Below are 13512 nucleotides of genomic sequence, written 5' to 3'. Positions count from 1 at the left end.
TCCTTCACCCTGATTGACTTTTTCTTTGATCTATTGTGCTTATCATTTTAAACACTAGATGATATATTTACTATATTTATCACATATTTCTAAACTTCCATGCTAAAGTGTAACCCCCATAAGGACAGGGATATTTGTCTGTAGTATTCCCTGATATATTTTAATCACCTAGGACAGTGCCTGGAACGCAGTAGGAGCTAAATAAATATTTGTTCAAGAAATGAATCATTTTATGTGACGAATTGGATCTTTTAGGTTTACTATAACTGCAAAGTCATGAAATAAAAGGTACCAAAATATTCTTTATCTTTAAAAGGTAGGTTGTAAAGCACAGGCTTCAGCAAATGGGACAAAATAATTACTGAGAACTACAGAGTAGTAAGCGCAAATATGATGTGATAGCTCATTTTGCATTGTTAGCCCCAACTTACACCAAGACTCGGGATACTTCTTTCATCTTTTAGAAAGAATACCCTTATAGAGTTGTATTTATTGAAATAAAAACATTCTAATATTTCAACCCCAGTACAATTGTAGATCGTAGAAAATTTTCGGAGTAGAAGCAGGTATGCTGTGAAAGTTTTGTAATTATGTACATCTGAAATACATGGTACATTGTGAGTCTTTAAAGACTAATGGAAATGTTTCACCCAGAGTGAAAAATAACTTTTGTTTTCTATATTATGTTGTTTTTTTCTAAATTATGAATGCTATTATAAAATAAAATTTAAAAAATTTAATCTTATAGCTATAAAAGTATTTTTATTTCTTTTACATTGTGTCCTAGTTCGTTTTTAATTAATTAATTACTTATTTTTGATATCAATAGGTTTTTGGGGAACAGGTGGTGTTTGGTTACTGTCTCCTAGTTTATATTCAAATGAAATCTGAAAAAAAAATTGGTTAACTTTTACCCTGAAAAACAAAGTTTATAGAATGATAGCCATTTTCACATAAACATACAATTAATAAGTATTCACTCAATTAATGCATCTTTTCCAGGCACTACATTTGCTGATTGAAAAAAAGAATACTAAATAGTTATTGACTGAGAAGAAATGTTCAATAGCAGTCTCAAATTTACCTTATGAAGGAAAGAAATTATTTTCTTTGAAGAGTGGTAGAAATTTAACTAAACATAAAATAAGAAAAAGGTTACTCTCTATTAAAATTTAAATGGTTAAAAATATAAGTATAAAGAAGTCCATGACACTATTTTTTTTTCAAATTCACACTTCATTTGCGTCATACAAAGCAGATAAATCATGTACTCCCCCAAAGTGGATAACGGAAGTATGTATATAATATAAAAGAACATCTGTTAGTACGTCTCTCCTGAAAAAATGGGAAGGGCAAAAACTTACTTCTTTCAGAATTAATTTGATAATGAGAGCTCTCTCTGAAACCTCAGATGGCTCAACACAGAAGAGTACAGAATGGCAAAGCGTAGAGGGAATTTCAATGTAAATTAATAGGTTGAAGGTAATAAGAAGGTGCAGAACGAATTCCCCCTTCACTAATTGCTAATACAATCATAATGTAGTAAGGCAATCTGGGAACACATACAAACAAACAAAAGAAAAAGGACATGTTCATTTATTATTAGTTATATCAGATATGAGATATAGTGGGAAACTGGAGGATGAGAGAAAGCTCAGTTGTTTTCTTTTCATCTTCCTTCAGCTGAGGGAATTGCTCTATTTCCAAAAATGAGTTCTTAAAAAAAGAAAACTACAGCATGTACTTTGAAATCAGGTGCAATTATACTATTAGCAATTGAAACCTTCTCCAAATTATGAAAGGCTTAATTTAAACTTCTTAGGTCTAAGGGAATTGGATTGATTGTTTGCTGGTAACTAGACTGCATTTACTGAGATGGTCAATTCTCCATTCCTGTAAACCTAATCTTCAATTCAGCATCATCAGGGAACATCTGTAGGAAGTTTCTGGCTTAAAATTATTTTTGTGTCTAATTTAAATAAGGCCTAACGAGAATCTAAAAATTGCACTGAGTTCCCTAGTATGGTGATTAGAATTCAGGTAGTTCCATTGATAGAAATATTTTTTCATAAATATTTTTATTGCCACATATAATTATCTCAAAATAGCTAACAAATGTCATTTCAGGATAATGGCAGGCAATAAGTAGAGGGAATGAAAACAGCGTATTTTTATATCGTGGGTTGTTATTTATTCATAAGTTGTTCAATGTCCCACTTTTCAACTAATTATAAAGAAGAAAGTACCCATAAAAGTCACATTAAGACATCAGTGACTAATACTGTATTTAAAATTTTGTATTACCTTTTCCAAGTTTTTTTTGCATAACTTCAAACAGGATGCCAGGCAGTGGATATATTTTTATTTGAACAAAGTGTCTCTAGATAGAAGAAGAAATAGGAGACACATTTGGATGAATATTGTCTTTCAAATACTATCTCATAGAACAATATCTATTATGCCTATAAGGAGTGTCTTGCCTGCAGATTAAAATGAAACTTCTCAGTGGCTTCTGGCTCTGGATAACAGAGAGCAAGAGCTCTCCACTCTGTCTGTCCTATTGAAAGCAACTATAAAACTTGGAGAACAGGTGCTATGGTTTGAATGTTTGTCCTTTCCAAAACTCATGGTGAGATTGCTTGTCACTGTGGTGGGGAGAGAAGGTCGGACCTTTGGGAGGTGGTAGGTTGAGATGCGATTAATGCTACTGTGAAAGGGCAAATTTGGCCCACTTTTGCTCTTTGCCCTTTCAACCTTTGCCATATGATGATGCTGTGAGAAGGCCCTCACCAGATGCCAGCACCTTCATCTTAAAACTTACCAGCCTCCAGAACAGAGAAAAAATAAATTTCTGTTCATTATATATTACCCAATTTCAGGTATTCTGTTATAGCAGCACAAAATGGCCTAAGACAATGGGCTTGGACCAGCTACTTGAGGACCCTAAAAAGTAAATATATGCACAATTGCCAACAGGTGGATGCAATCCAAATGTTCATTGATCATGAATGAATATATAAAATATGGTATATACACGCAATGAAATATTATTCCACTTTAAGAAGGAATCTAATTGGGACACAACCTACAACATGGATGAATCTTGAGGACATTATGCTAAGTGAAACCAACCAGTCACAAAAAGAGTAACACCGAATAATTCCACTTATATGAGATACCTAAAAAATTGTGCCCCACAGAATTAAGGAAACCCATGACTAACAGAAATTGTCAAGTTTGCAGGATGGCAGATAAGAAGAAAAGAAACAACTTGCTGAAATGTTGAAAATCCCTTCGCTTCTATAATAACAAAATTGGCTGAAATTTATTGGAACCCAGATAGCCGACCGGAGTTTGCATAGAGTAAACTTGCTGACATGACAGCCTGAATTTCCACTACATGTTTCATACTGACTCTCAAATTTTCACATGAGACCTATGTATGGCTAAGGACTTTCCAGACCTTCCCTTTCCTTCCATCAATCACCTGCTAATCCCAGAATCCACCACCTAAACTTTTTTCTAATAAATGGACTGCCTTAAAGTCAGAACAGGAACACAGACTTGGTCAGGATTCCTGTCTCCTGGTTGGTCAATGTGCAATGAAATGCTTTTCTTTCCTCAAAACCCAGTGCCATAGTGTTGGTTTCTAGCACGTTGGGAAGTGAGCCTTTTTTACTTGGTAATGCCTAGAGTAGTCATGCTCTTAGGGACAGAAAGTTAAAGGGTAGTTGAGAGGGAGTGGGGAGAAGGAAGAATGGCAAGTTTTTTAGTGGGTATAGCACTTCAGTTTTGCAAGATGAAAAGAGTTCTGGAGATGGATGGTGGTGGTTTTTGCACAACAATGTTAATGTACTTAATACTACTGATTTTTTTACTTAAAATGTTTAAGATGGTATTATGGACTGAATTGTGTCCCCACCCCCAAGTTCATAGATTGAAGTTCTAACCCCTATTACCTTAGAATGTGACTGTATTTGGAGTTAAGAACTCTGAGGAGGTAATTAAGTTAAATAAGATGATAAAGGTGGAGCTTATAAGAAGGAGGAAGAGACAGCAGGGATGTGCACACAGATAAAAGGCTATGTGAGGAAATAACAAAGAGATGTCTGTTTTCAACAAAGCAGGGAGGCCTCAGGAGAAACTAGACCCACTGCCACCTTGAGCTTTGACTTCCAGCATTCAGAACTTGGGAAAATAAATTGCTGCTGTTGAAGCCAGCTGGTCTGAGAAATTTTTTGATGGCGGCTGTAGCAGGCAAACAGGAATGCTATATTGTATATTAAATTTATTTTACTACAATTAAAAAATGTAAATAGTACCAGGTGGATTGAGGAAGAAGACTGAGGATGTAGGGTGAGGTTACCAATTTTCCCCCCCTGGTTTTCCATTCACCTCAACTCAGTGAAGCTCAATATAAAATTGACACTGATGTGGAGAGAGAGGTCCAGGAAAAGTTTCCACTACTCAGGTCCCAGACTGACTGCTTGGAGAGGCACACATGAGGAAGATTCAAATAGCACAGCAGAGTCTCGGAAAACATAAAGGCTCCTGGAACCACATTCTATAGAGGGCTTATTGGAACTTGCAGGATGAGGCCAGCCCAGTTGATTACCTGCCAAAACAAAAATATACACATTTTCCCTCAGATTAACACAATATCCCCAGAGTTCCATGATATAATATTCAAAATGTCTAGAATGGAATTCAGTATTATGTGCCATATACAGAACACAAACAAATTTAAATTCATTTGGAAACATTAAATAAATGTGTTAATCGCAACATAATACATTGTTGGAATTACCTGATGAAGACTTCAAAGCAGCTACTGTAAAAATGCTATAACAAGTTAAGGATGAAGAGTTTTAAAACAAATGGAAAGAGAGAAAGTTTCAGCAAGGAAATATAATATATAAAGAAGAACCAAATTGAAATTTTAGAACTAAAAACATAATAACAACAAATTCACTAGATAGAGTCAATAGCAGAATATAAATGATGGAGAAAAAAAGTCATTGAACCTTAAGATAGATCAGTAGAAATGATTCAACTTGAATAACAAAGAGAAAGACTTATGATTTTTTTTTTTTTTCAACTGAGCCTCACTCGCAGACCTATGGAACAATATCAAAGAGTCTAATGTACATGCCATTACAGTTGCAGAAGGAGATTAAAAAGCGTGTGGTGTGGGAAAAAATTGAATAAAAACTTCACAAATTTGGTGACATCAGTCTTTCAGAAGCTCAAGCAACCGTCAAACATGATAACCCTTCTAAGTCCTCTTTTAAACACATCAAAATCAAACTATTTAAAACTATACATATATATATACAGATTATCAGTATCAGAAAAAAGAAAATATCCCTACAGATATAAAAATGATAATAAAATATATATATGCATATATGTATGTGTGTGTGTGTGTATATATATATATAATTGAGAGCAAAGAGAGATGCATGACATATTACAGCAGAACAAAAATTTAAATGACTGTTGAGTTATCATAAAAAAAAACTCTGGAGGCATAACATTTTAATAGAAATAATAGAAATTTGTTTCTTACAGTTCTGGAGACTCGGAAGTTTAAGACCAAGGTGATAGCTGGTGAGAGCCCAGTGTCTCTGCTTCCAAGGTAGTGCCTGGCTGCAGCTTCTGGAGAGGACAGATGCTGAGGTACAATATTTCTAAGATGATGAAAGGAAAGAACAGTCAAGCCAAATTTCTATATCCAGCAAAAATATCCTTCAGTAATGAAGTCAAAATACACAGATAATGCTCTGGACATACTGAAGGATGCAAATATCCTTCAGTGATGAAGGTGAAATACAGATGAAGGAAAACTAAGAGAACCTCTTGTCAGAAGATCTGCTCTAAAAAATCCACCAAAGGAAATGTGTTGACCAAAGTGAGGTGACACAAGATTGAAGAAAGATCAACAGACATGCTATCTGGGAAAATATATAATTATTTTCTTATTTGGTTATTTTAAATGTATTTGATAATTTAAAGCAAAAATATAATATTTTCAGATATTATTAGTGTTTGTAGATAAAATACGTAACATGACTACACAACTGGAAGCGGTCAATATTTTTTGCAAGGGGACTGTGAAAAGTTAAGCAACCACTGTATAGTCAAAAACTAAAATATGTAAATTAAGATGACATGCAAATATATGTTCAAATAATCTAAAAGATGGCAGGAAAGGGAAAATAAGGAAACAAAAACAGAAAGAAAAAGCAAATAATAGTACAGCTATATTCAAACATATCAATTATTACATAATATGTACATGTTCTAAACACAACAATTAAGAGAGAAAGTCTCAAAATGTATATGAAGCATGATCTAGCTATATTTTGCTCACAATAAATTAATTTTAAATATATTCATATAAGTTAATTAAAAGTAAAAGAATATGAAAAGATACACCATGCAAACATCCGTCAAAGAAAGCTTGAGTCACTAGGTAGAGTTTCTAAAAAGATTAGAGCAAGGAAAATTTGCGGGGATAATTTTAAAGTTCAGTTCACCAAGGAGACATAATACCCTAAATATGCACAAACTAAACAATGGAAAATTAAAATGTAAGGAAAAAACTGACAAAACTGAAAGCAGGGACAGATAAACCACAGACATCTTTTAAAAATTCAACCTATCTTAGTGATTAATAAAGCTAAGAGCAGAAGATCGCAAAGTTAAAGAACAACTGAAAAACACCATCAACCAATTGGATCTAACCGATATGTCTAATCGGTATCATCAGCAGAATACACATTATTTCCAATGTACACAGAACATTCATCAAGAGGGACCTAACTGTGAGTCATAAAACACATCTTAAATTTAAAAGAATTGAAATCGTATAAAGTGTGTGTTTTGATCATAATAGCATTGGAGTAGTAATCATTCACAGAAAGAAAACGGAAAATCTTGAAACATTTGAATATGAAACAATCCATTTTCAAATAATCTATCAGTAAAACGAAGTCTCCAAGGAATAGAAAACATTTTGATTTGAATGAAAATTAAAGTACAAGGTACTAAGATTTGTGTGATGCAGTTACTACAGTTGTTAGAGGCAATTTATAGCATGAAATACTTATATTAAAAAGAAAGTGTCAACACTCTAAAATTCTACCATAATAAACTAGAAAAGTTTTTTGCTTGCTTTGCTTCATTTTAGAAGCAAAGCAAGCAAAATTAATGAAATTAAAAATATTGAAAAATAAAGAATGCGCAATGAGACCAAAATCTGAGTCTTTGAAAAGATCAGTAAAATTAATAAATCTCTGTCAAGATTGATAAGAGAAAGGACATAAATTATCAATATCAGGAAAAAGAAAATATCCGTACGGACATAAAAAGTGATAATAAAGTGATATACCAACAACTCTATGGACATAAATTTGCCATCTTAGATAAAATGAACCAATTCCTCAAAAACTACAAACTACTAAAACTTACCCAAAATGAAATAGTTAATCTAAATGCTCTCATATGTATTAAAGGAATTAAATTTGTTGCTAACAACCTTTAACAAAAGAAATTTTCAGGTGCAAACAATTTCACTGATGAGATCTACCAAATGTTTCATGAAGAAATAACACCAATTCTACACAATCTCTTCCAGGAAACAGACCGTGCAGATTACATTCAATTTGTGTTCTGAGGCCAGCATTATCCTGATTCCAAAATCAGATAAAGGCAGTATGAATTAAGAAAACTATAGTATAATATTAATTGATGCAAAAATCCCCAATAAATACCAGCAAATGGAATCTAGCAATCTATAAAAAGAATAATACACACAATATGTATTTTGTATAACATATGCAACACACAGCCAAGTGAGAATTATCATAGAATTGTAAGGCTTTAAAATATTAGAACATTAATCAATAAAATGCACCATATTTCAACAGTAGAAAGAGGAAAACTGCATAATCAACCCAAGTGATACAGAAAAAGCATTTGACAAAATTCAACATCCAGTCATAATAAAAACTCTTCACAAACTAGGAATAGAAGAAAAAATTTGTTGTATAAGGCCTGTCTTAGTTTGTTTTGTGTTGCTTATAACAATACCTGAAACTGGGCAATTTATATGTAAAAGGAATTTATTTGTTTTGTGATTGAGGCTGAGAGGTCCCAGGTTGACAAGACACATCTAGTGAAAGCCTTCTTGCTGGTGGGGTCTCTCTGAGGTGTCCCAAGTTGGCACCAGGAATCAGAGGGCAAGAGAGCTGAGCATTCTAACATGCTAGATTTTCTTATAAAGTAACTGGTTTCCCTTCCAAATTAACCCATTAATCCATAAATGCATGAATGGATCAATTTATTCATAAGCACAGAGGTCTCATGATCCAATCACCTCTTAAAAGCCCTATCTCTCAGTGCCACATTAGGAATTAAATTTCAACATGTGTTTTTAAAGGAAATAACTATTCGAACTACAGCAAGGCCTAAAGTTAAGGCATAGTATTATGTGCTCCCTTATCATCCGGTGAGATTGGAAGGGCCTTGAATGTTATAACCACAAGCTTCTCTTTCTTTTTTGTCCCCAGAGACAAAGTCCTCTGGCCAGACAATGCTTCTTATCAAGGGGCTCAGGTGAAGTTCTTGCTTACCCTGGTTTCTGCCAATCTCTATGCTCTGTTGGCTTCACAATGATGTCATCCTAAGTCATTTACCCACGTGATCCCAAGATGTTTGTCACAGGTCTCGTAAATTCAATTTTTGGTCAAAAACTCATATTGCACGAGTTACCCAATCTCAAGGTAAAACAAACCAGACACTGTTTTTGACTCTGCACAAATACCTTCTCTGTGTTCCCTGATAATTAGAAAATGAGAAGTCTTTGGTTAACTCTTAAATGCAACGAAGAAATAGATAGCTGATTCGTATCAAGGTATTAAGCCTATTCTAAATCTAACTCCTTCCTTTGCACTTTTCAGTTGCATAAACCAAAAAATGCCCTTAATCGGAAAACCAATATACCAATATGAGTTGGTTTTCTATACTAAATAACAGTATCATGCCTGGTACAGAAGGAAAATTAAGTTTTTTTGCAGTCATCAGAATATGGCCACCCAAAGATATCCATGCCCTAATCTCTAGAACCTGTGTATAGGTTAGGTTACATGGCAAAGGAAAATTAAGATTGCAGATGGAATTAAGGTTGCTAATCAGACGACCTTAAATTAGAGAGATTATCCTGGATTATTTTGGTGGGCCCAGAGTAATCACAAACATCCTTAAAATTGGAAGAGGGAAGAAGAAGCAGAATTAGTGCCAAATTTATACAATTTGAGAAAATTTTGATCCACCATTTCTAGCTTTAAAGATGAAAAACTGAGGCAAAGTGCTAAGAAATGTGGCCATCTCCAGGATCTGGAAAAGGCATGGAAGGGGTTCTTCCCTGAGGCCTCCAGAAGGACCACAGCCTTAGTGACATCTTCATTTTATCCCACTGAGACACATTTTGGACTTCTGGCCTCCAAAATTTAAGATAATAACTTTGAGTTGTTTTAAGCTGCCAGGTTTGCAGTGAATTGTTACAGCAGCTGTAGGAAACCTAAAGACAAGCGAGTCTCTCAGTTGCTATGGAAAGCCTTTCATCACATTCAGAGTCAGGTTACACGCTCTTCAGAAATCCTCCCACTGCCCCTTGTCCACAGCACTTTTATAATCTCTAAAGACGTCACCATGTATTTCTTAAAAACAAGGAAATTTCTTACACCATCACAGACACTTATAAAAATCTGATAATTAATATTGACACAATACTTAATCTACAGCCCTTCTTCAAATTTTATCGTCTCATTAGTGTCTTTGACATCATTTTTTTTTTTTTTTTGGTCCTGGTCAAGGAATCAATGCAGGATCACAAAGTGCATTTAGTTTTCATGTCTCTTTAGCCTTTTTCTGAAGTATTTCCTCAGTCCTTGGTCTTTCATGTTAGTGACATATTCGAAGAGTACAGGCCAATTGTTTTGTGGAAAGTGCATCAATATGTTTATCTGATTTTTTAATGATTAGATTCAGGTCATGTATTTTTGGCAGGAATATCACAAAAGTGTCTTCAGTGCATCATATTAGTAGGTACACAATGCCAATTTCTCCTGTTACTGATGATATTAACTTTGGTCCCCTGTTTAGGGTTTTCTCCACTAAAAGTTATTAATTCCCTCCTTATAATAAATAAATGTCTTGTAAGGAGATACTTTTAGACCTTTGCCCATTAGTTTTAGCATCTATTTATGATCCTTGCCTTAAAAATTATTGCTATATCACGTCTGCAATCCCAGCATTTTGGGAGGCTGAGGTGGGTAGATCTCCAGAGGTCAGGAATTCGAGATCAGCCTGGTCAACATGGTGAAACCCTGTCTCTACTAAAAATACAAAAATTAGCCAAGCATGGTGGTGTGTGCCTGTAATCACAGCTACTCAGGAGGCTGAGGTAGGAGAATTGCTTGAACTGGGGAGGTGAAGATTGCAGTGAGCTGAGATTGTGCCATTGTACTCCAGCCTGGGCAGCAGAGTGAAACTCTGTCTCAAAAAAAAAAAAAAAAAAGAATGGAAAAAAAACTTATTACTATAGTGATTGCCTACTGTTGTTTTCTCATTCTACCATTACTTCTCTACCATTACTTCTCAATAGTACATTCTACCATTTATTATTAGAATTGTAGTTTAAGAAAAAGCTTGTCTTTCTCCCCCATACATTTACTTAGTGCATTATTATTTAAATCAATATGGATTTATGGATTTTTATTTTATTCTGTGGATTATAATTCATTACTAGGACCATGTATTTTGTTGCTCAATTTTCTCAGATTTGGTCCATGGTAGTGCTTTCAAACTGACGTCAGTGTTGTTCTGATATGTCCTCATGATTCATTGAACACTTTCCTATATCTGGTGCAAAATATTGTATGCTCATCTTATACTTTCCATGTCGTAGTTCTTCTTTTTTTTTAAAATTATACTTTAGGTTATGTGGGATACACATGCAGAACGTGCAGGTTTGTTACATAGGTATACACGTGCCATGGTGGTTTGCTGCACCCATCAACCTGTCATTTACATTAGTTATTTCTTCTAATGCTATCCCTCTCCTAGCCCCTCACCCCCCGACAGGCCCCAATGTGTGATGTTCCCCTCCTTGTGTCCATGTGTTCTCATTGTTCAACACCCACTTGTAAGTGAGAAAATGCGGTGTTTGGTTTTCTGTTCTTGTGTTAGTTTGTTGAGAATGATGGTTTCCGGCTTCATCCTTCTGAAATCAGCCATTTTATCAAGGATACCCACTACACTTTATTAGTGAGGATATTTAGAAACCAAGATATGAATGCTAGGTGTCCTTTTTCAGTAGTTTCATTGCTTCCAGGTCTTTTCAGTAAACACACCATATTAATCTGTTCTCACACTGCTATAACAAAATACCTGAGACTGGGTCATTTATGAAGAAAAGAGATTTAATTGATTCACAGTTCTGCAGGCTTTACAGAAAGCATGACTGGAAGGCCTCAGGAAACTTATAATCATGGCAGAAGGCAAAAGGGAAGCAAGCATATCTTTACCATGGCAGAGCAGGAAAGAGAGAAAGAGAGAGAGAAAGGGAGAAAGAGAGAGAGAGAGGGAGAGAGAGAGAGAGAGAGAGAAAGAGAGAGAGAGAGAGAGAGAACAAGCGGGGAATTGTCACACAATTTTAAACCATCGGATTTTGTAAAAACTGATCCATTATCAGGAGAATAGCATGCAGGAAACTGCCCCCTGATCCAATCACCTCCAACCAGGTCCCTCCCTCAACACGTGGGGATTGCAATTTGAGATGAGAAGATTAGGGTGGGGACACAGAGCCAAATCATATCACAAATCTAGCAAATAGAGAAGAGAGTTAAAGTCTTCAACTATAATTGTGAATTTGTCTACTTTTCCTTTTAATATTTCATCAATTTTTATTCTGTGTATTTTGAAACTCTGCTGTTGGGTACATACCGATTTAGGATTGTTATGTTTCTTTGGTAATTTGACATATTTCTCATCATAGAATGTCCATCCTTATCTCTGGTAATATTTTTGTGCTGAAGTCAACTTTGATATTAATATAGCCATTCTAGCTTTCTTTTTACTTTCTGTTTTAAAATTGCTTTATTGAGATGTAATTCACATATCATATAGCTCACTCAAAGTACATTTTTCTTATATTTAAAGGGCTGTGAAACCATCACCACTACCTACTTTTTGAACAATTTGCTCCCCCCAAAGAAACCGTTTACCTATTAGTAGTCAATTTCATTCCCTGCCCCAAGCATTACACAACATGAAACTATCTTTCCGTTTCTATAAATTTGCTTATTTTGGACATTTCATATAATTGGAATAATGTAATACATGATCTTTTGTGACTGGTTTCTTTTACTTGACATAATGTGTTCAAGGTTCATCCATGCTGTAGTATGTATCGATATTCATTTTCATGGCTGAATAATATTTCATTACATGATATGTTTGCTTCCTATTGCTGCTTCAACAAGTTGCTACAAGTGGCTTGAAACAGCTTATTTTTTAGCTTACAGGTCTGTAGGTTACAAGTCCAATACTGATTTCGCTTGGCTAAAACGAAGGTCTTGGCAGGGCATTAATGCCTCCAGAAAGGAATGAAGCCTTGCCCACACCTTGATTTTAGCCAAGTGAAATCTGTATTAGACCTGTAACCTACAGAACTGTAAGCTAATACATATGTTATTTCAAGCCACCTATAGGGACAAAGTTCCTCAATTTTCCCCTCTCCTAGAGGCTGCCCATATTTCCTGGTTCACGGCTCTCTACCTCCATCATCAAAGCCAACTGAAACAGGTACTTCTTACATTGAATCAGTTTCTGACTCTTCCACCTCTTTCTTCCAATTTTAAAGAACCTTTTCCTTTTCTTTTAGATTAGTGTTTGAATGGTAAATGTATTTTCAACATTTTACCTTTAACTTAATATTTATATGAAAACAGTTATTCTTGTGCATAGTATAAGATTGCATCTTGTATTATCTATCTATATATATGTGTGTGTTTGTACACACATATTCACAGCCATTTTAGTATTATCTTCTATAGTAATATATTTTCTTGAAAGCCAAGTTTCAGAAAGTGAGAACACTTCCTGAATTTCCATGTCGTCCTTGCTCAGGGGCCATGCAAATCTTCTCTGTATTGTTCCGATTTTAGTATACATACTGCCGAAGTGAGTGTTGTATAAAAATGTTTTGACTTGCTTGTATCCTTACTAAATTAAGAGCCTTGTGAGGACAGGGAAAATGTTAATTCATTTACAATTACCTTTCTTAACCTTGTAGACAATAAATATTTGTTGAATATTTAATGTATTAATTAATGTATTTGTGTATTAATGAAGCTTCATAGAATTTCACTGTATAAATTTCATTTGGCGAGCTTAATTTGTAATTGTTCATTAGTTCTCAATTATTTTGTGCTGAGGCTCATCTGA

At 34.6% G+C, this 13512-nt stretch overlaps 1 non-coding gene across 1 annotated transcript; it reads right to left on the bottom strand.

The window, feature by feature from the left end:
- Positions 1-13149: 13149 nt before the first annotated feature.
- Positions 13150-13256, bottom strand: LOC116273909. Its single transcript, XR_004182413.1, has one exon. It is a non-coding gene; the product is annotated as a U6 spliceosomal RNA (small nuclear RNA).
- Positions 13257-13512: the final 256 nt, after the last annotated feature.

The sequence above is a fragment of the Papio anubis genome, chromosome 2, assembly GCF_008728515.1.
Source record: "Papio anubis isolate 15944 chromosome 2, Panubis1.0, whole genome shotgun sequence".
In the NCBI taxonomy this organism is placed as follows: Eukaryota; Metazoa; Chordata; class Mammalia; order Primates; family Cercopithecidae; genus Papio; species Papio anubis.
The sequence above is the reverse complement of the archived record's forward strand: the minus strand, read 5'-3'. Positions and strand labels throughout refer to the sequence as shown.